This window comes from Gorilla gorilla, chromosome 8, assembly GCF_029281585.2.
Source record: "Gorilla gorilla gorilla isolate KB3781 chromosome 8, NHGRI_mGorGor1-v2.1_pri, whole genome shotgun sequence".
NCBI lineage: Eukaryota > Metazoa > Chordata > Mammalia > Primates > Hominidae > Gorilla > Gorilla gorilla.
The window spans coordinates 47,042,763-47,049,185 of record NC_073232.2 but is presented as its reverse complement, the minus strand read 5'-3'; the positions used below and the strand labels follow the sequence as shown (position 1 = coordinate 47,049,185).

The following is a 6,423-nucleotide window of genomic DNA, read 5'->3' as shown; positions in this document are numbered from 1 at the left end:
TTATTTTAAGCCACTAAATTTTGTGATGGTTTGTTATGCCATAAAGCATGGGATAACATAGGCACGTGCCACCACGCTCAGCTAATTTTTGTATTTTTAGTAGAGACGAGGTTTCATCATGTTGGCCAGGCTGGTCTCAAACTCTACCGACCTCTTGATCTGCCTGCCTTGGCCTCCCAAAGTGTTGGGATTATAGGCATGAACCACCACAGCCAGCCATAAATTGGTATAATTCTTATGGAAGTAGAATTGGCAGTAACTATTAAAATCATAAATGCACGAAATCTGTGACCAAGCAATCCTTTTAAGAAGATTTTTTTTTTTTTTTAGAGACGGTGGGGGAGGGGGGTCTTGCTATGTTGGTAAGGTTGGTCTCGAACTCTTGGCCTCAAGCAATTCTCCCACCTCGTCCTCCCAAAGTGCTAGGATTACAGTCATGAGCCACTTCTCCCAGCCTTAAGAAGGTATTCTATTGATATAATTATATACAAGTGAAATCACATAATCACGAAGTTGTTTATTGCAGCACTGCCTATGAAAGTAAAGAAGAATAAGTAGCTCATGCCTGTAATCCCAGCACTTTGGGAGGCCGAGGCAGGCAGATCACCTGAGGTCAGGAGTTTGAGACGAGCCTGGCCAACATGGTGAAACCCCATCTCTACTAAAAATACAAAAATTAGCCAGGCATAGTGGCATGTGCCTGTAATCCCAGCTATTTGGGAGGCTGAGACAGGAGAATTTCTTGAACCCCAGAGCTGGAGATTGAAGTGAGCTGAGATCAAGATATCAAGATCCCAACACTGCACTAGACTCCATCTCCAAAAAAAAAAAAAAAAGAATAAAAAGGGGCCTAAATACCTATCTATTTTGGATTGAGTAAATATCACATGGTAAATTCACAAAAGAATAAGCACTTCAACGGTTAAAAAAAAAAGTGGGGGAGGGGAAGCAATTTATATTTGGATATGGAACAATTCCTTTTCTTTTCTTTTCTTTTTTTTTTTTTTTTTGAGGCCAGGGTCTTGCTCTGTCGCCCAGGCTGGAGTTCAGTGGCATTATCTCCACTCACTGCAGCAACCTCTGCCTACCAGGATTGAGTGATTCTTGTGCCTCAGCTTCCCGAGTAGCTGGGATTACAGACATGCACCACCACCCCTACTTATTTTTTATTTTATTTTATTTTATTTTTTGAGACGGAGTTTCGCTCTGTTGCCCAGGCTGGAGTGCAGTGGCCCAATCTTGGCTCACTGCAGCCTCCGCCTCCTGGGTTAAAGCGATTCTTCTGCCTTAGCCCCCTGAGTAGCTGGAACTACAGGTGCCCGCCACCATGCCTGGCTAAATTTTGTATTTTTAGTAGAGACGGGGTTTCACCATGTTGGACAGACTGTTCTTGAACCCCTGACCTCAGGTCATCAGTCCACCTAGGCCTCCCAAAGTGCCAGGATTACAGACATGAGACACTGCACCCAGCCCTAGCTAATTTTTGTATGTTTAGCAGAGACGGGATTTTGCCATGTACCCCATGCTGGAATATGGAACATTTTCTAAGATATATTATTTAAAAAGCAAGACAGTACTTGTGTAAAAATGGGGAGAAAAGGATATTTGCCATATTCACTTCATTCTAAGATGCATTTTATAAACCACAGTAAAAAATTGCTGTCACTTTTATCATGTTACAGACTGTGAGATGCATTTCATTTTAAGGAAGAAAGAAGATAAAAATAAACCCAAAATAGGATCAAGAGGTCAGAAAGGAAGCAAATAATGATCAGAGTGGAAATTCATAAAATAGAAGGTAGAAAAACAACAGAGAATCAGCAAATCAAAAAGTTGGCTCTTTGAAAAGATCAGACTGGGCATGGTGGCTCACGCCTGAAATTGCAGCGCTTTGGGAGGCTAAGACGGGCAGATTGCTTGAGCTCAGGAGTTCAAGACCAGCCTGGGCAACATGACAAAATGTTAGAAATTTGATCTTTTCTAAGTTATCTCACTTATAGCATTACAACTGTTAATAGTATTTTTTTCCCTTTTTATTTCTGTAAGGTCAGTAGTAATGTCCTCACTCATTTCTGATTCTAGTTATTTGGGCGACCTTCTTTTTTTTTTCCCCGATGGTCATTCTAGGTAAAGTCTGTGAAGTTCACTGATTTTTTGTTTTCTTCTTCTTTTTTTTCTCCTCTTCCTCCTTCTTCTTTCTTCTTCTTTTTTTTTTTTTTTTTTTTTTTTTTTTGAGACGGAGTCTCGCTCTGTCGCCCAGGCCGGACTGCGGACTGTAGTGGCGCAATCTCGGCTCACTGCAAGCTCCGCTTCCCGGGTTCACGCCATTCTCCTGCCTCAGCCTCCCGAGTAGCTGGGACTACAGGCGCCCGCCACCGCGCCCGGCTAATTTTTTGTATTTTTAGTAGAGACGGGGTTTCACCTTGTTAGCCAGGATGGTCCTGATCTCCTGACCTCATGATCCCAAAGTGCTGGGATTACAGGCGTGAGCCACCGCGCCCGGCCTTCTTGTTTTTTTGAGATGGAGTCTCGCTCTGTTGCCCAGGCTGGAGTGCAGTGGCGCAATCTCGGCTCACTGCACGCTCTGCCTCTCGGGTTCACGCCATTCGCCTGCCTCAGCCTCCCGAGTAGCTGGGACTACAGTCACCCGCCACTACGCCCGGCTAATTTTTTTTTTGTATTTTTAGTAGAGACGGGGTTTCACCGTGTTAGCCAGGATGGTCTTGATCTCCTGACCTCGTGATCTGCCCACCTCGGCCTCCCAAAGTGCTGGGATTACAGGCGTGAGCCACCGCACCCGGGCCTTTCTTCTTTTTTTTTTTTTTTTTTTTTGAATCAGGATTTGACTGTGCCTCCCAGGCTGGAGTGCAGCAGCATGATCTCAGCTCACAGCAACCTCTGCCTCCTGGGCTCAAGCCATGTCATGGCCTCAGCCTCCCAAGTAGCTGGGACTAAAGGCACCTGCCACTACATTTGGCTGATTTTTTTTTTTTTTTTTTTTTTTTTTTTTTGAGGTGGTGTTTCACTCTTGTTGCCCGGGCTGGAGTGCAATGGTGTGATCTCAGCTCACCGCAACCTCACCTCTGACTTCCCCAGTTCAAGCGATTCTCCTGCTTCAGCCTCCTGAGCAGTTGGGATTACAGGCATGCGCCACCATGCCCAGCTAATTTTGTACTTTTTTTTTCTTTTTTTTTTTTTTGAGATAGAGTCTAGCTCTGTTGCCCAGGCTGGAGTGCAGTGGGCGATCTCAGCTCACTGCAAGCTCCACCTCCCAGGTTCACACCATTCTCCTGCCTCAGCCTCCCGAGTAGCTGGGACTACAGGCACCCACCACCACGCCGGGCTAATTTTTTGTATTTTTAGTAGAGACGGGGTTTCACCATGTTAAGCCAGGATGGTCTCAATCTCCTGACCTCATGGTCCGTCCTCCTCGGCCTCCCAAAGTGCTGGGATTACAGGCGTGAGCCACTGCATCCGGCCCTAATTTTGTATTTTTAGTAAAGATGGGGGTATCTCCATGTTGGTCAGGCTGGTCTCGAACTCCCAACCTCAGGTGATCTACCTGCCTCGGCTTCCCAAAGTGTTGGCACTACAGGCGTGAGCCACCGAGCCTGGCATTTTTGTAGAGACAGGTTTCTCCATGTCACTTACACTGGTCTCAAACTCCTGGATTCAAGGGATTCACCCACTGCAGCCTCCCAAAGTGCTGGGATTACAGGTGTGAGCCACCCCGCCTAGCTAATTTTCCGGTTTCTTAATTGCCTTTTTTTTTTTTTTGAGACGGAGTTTTGCTCTTGTTGCCCAGGCTGGAGTGCAATGGCACGATCTCGGCTCACCGCAACCTCCGCCTCCTGGGTTCAAACAATTCTCCTGCCTCAGCCTCCCGAGTAGCTGGGATTACAGACATGCACCACACCTGGCTAATTTTGTATTCTTAATTGGCTTTTTAAAAAAAATTATTGCCAAGGTGGTGGCTCATGCCTGTAATCCCAGCACTTTGGGAGGCCGAGGTGGGTGGATCACGAGGTCGGGAGTTTGAGACCAGCCTGGCCAACATGGTGAAACCGTCTCTAGTAAAAATACAAAAAATTAGCCGGGTGTCGTGGCGCGCGCCTGTAGTCTCAGCTACTCAGGAAGCTAAGGCAGAAGAATCACTTGAACCCGGGAGGTGGAGGTTGCAGTGAGCTGAGAGCTGAGATCGTACCACTGAACTCCAGCTTGGGCAACACAGCGAGAGTCAGTCCCAAAAAGAAAAAGAAAATTATTATTATTGGCCAGGCACGGCGGCTTACACCTGTAATCCCAGCACTGTGGGAGGCCAAAGCGGGTGGATAACCTGAGGACCAGAGTAGGAGACCAGCCTGGCCAACATGGTGAAACCCTGTCTCTACTACAAATACAAAAAATTAGCCGAGCGTGGTTGCACACACCTGTAACCCCAGCTACTTGGGATGCTGAGGCAAGAGAATTACCTGAACCCGGGAGGCAAAGATTGCAGTGTTCTGAGATCACACCATTGCACTCCAGCCTGGGCAACAGGAGTGTAACTCCATCTCAAAATATATATATATATATAAAATTATTATTTTGGTAATTTTTTTAGTATTAACTTTTTTTTTTTTGAGACGGAGTCTCATTCTGTTGCCCAGGCTGGAGTGCAGTGGCGTGATCTCAGCTCACTGCAACCTCCGCCTCCTGGGCTCAAGCCATTCTCCTGCCTCAGCCTCCTAAGTAGCTGGGATTACAGGTGTGCGTCACCAAGTCCAGCTAATTTTTGTATTTTTAGTAGAGATGGGTTTTCACCATGTTGGTCAGGCTGGTCTCAAACTCCTGACCTTGTGATCTGCCTGCCTCAGCCTCCCAAAGTGCTGGGATTACAGGTGTGAGCCACGGCGCCTAGGCAGTATTATCTTTTCTACAAGCTATTAATTGCCTTCAGCTCAAAGTAATTGTTATGTCAAAGAGTTATGTTTTGTGATGACATGTTGTGGTTTCCTTCAACTCACAGCATTATTCATACTAGCCCCAAAGTAGAAAAACTTAATAGATGAACTAATGAGTGGATAAGCAAAATGTGGTATATCTATTTTGTTAAAGAAAAGTTTTTTTTATCTGTTTGTAGTCAAAATTGTGATGGTTGAGTTTTCATGTGTGAGATGTGTGTCACTCAAGCCTTTTTACAACGTTCGTATATTGCCGGGTGCGGTGGCTCATGCCTGTAATCCCAGCACTTTGGGAGGCCAAGACATGCGGAACACCTGAGGCTGGGAGTTCAAGACCAGCCTGACCAACATGGAGAAACCACATTTCTACTAAAAATACAAAATTAGCCATGCGTGGTGGTGCATGCCTGTAATCCCAGCTACTCATGAGGTTGAGGCAGAGAATCACTTGAACCCGGGAGGCGGAGGTTGCAATGAGCCAAGATCGCGCCATTGCACTCCAGCCTGGGCAACAAGAGCAAATACTCCATCTCAAAAAAAAAAAAAAAAAGTCTGTATATTACATAAAAAAAAAAAGAGGCCGGGTGCAGTGGCTCACTCCTGTAATCCCAACACTTTGGGAGGCCAAGGTGGGCAGATCACGAGGTCAGGAGTTTGAGACCAGCCTGGCCAATATGGTGAAACCCCATCTCTACTAAAAATACAAAAATTTGCCGGGTGTGGTGGCGGGCGCCTGTAGTCCCAGCTACTCAGGAGCCTGAGGCAGGAGAATCACTTGAACCCGGGACGTGGAGGTTGCAGTGAGCCGAGATCACACCACTGCACTCCAGCCTGGGTGACAGAGTGAGACACTATCTCAAAAAAAAATAAATAAATAAATAAAAGAAAAAGAAGAAAAATCAGTGACATTTGTTAAAGCATGATAAGGAAGACTTTACTTGGGACCATTATGATTATGTATAGGGACCACTACAGTGGGATTTTACAGTGGGGAAGAGAGTTGGCCTAAACTCTGAATACAACATGGGCACGGGGGAATTTATAGCCAAGGAGCAGGTTAGGGTCAGTGGATAGAAAATTACTAAGGGCCAGGCTCACATCTGTAATCCTAGCACTTTGGGAGGGTGAGGCAGGAGGATTGCTTGAGGCTAGAGTTCGTGACCAGCCTGAGCAACAAAGTGAGATCCCCATCTCTACAAAAAAATTATTGCAAAAATCAGCCAGGCGTGGTGGCACACGCTTGCAGTCCTAGCCACTTGGGAGGCTGAGGTGGACAGATTTCTCGAATCTAGCAGATCAAGGCCGCAATGAGCCGTGATCTTGCCACTGCACTCCAGCACTGCTGCCTGGGTGACAGAGTGAAACTTTGTCTCAAAAAAGAAAAGAAAAGACCATTACTAACAGGTAACCTCAGAGTCCGGGGATTCTGACTAAACTCATTCAACAGGATTCTTGCTGAAGACAGGTGGAGGTGATGAGA

The 6,423-nt window shown here is 46.1% G+C and overlaps 1 pseudogene; it reads left to right on the top strand.

Moving 5' to 3' along the window:
• Window positions 1-5,110: 5,110 nt before the first annotated feature.
• LOC115936151 (uncharacterized) lies at window positions 5,111-5,208 on the top strand (annotated as a pseudogene).
• Window positions 5,209-6,423: the final 1,215 nt, after the last annotated feature.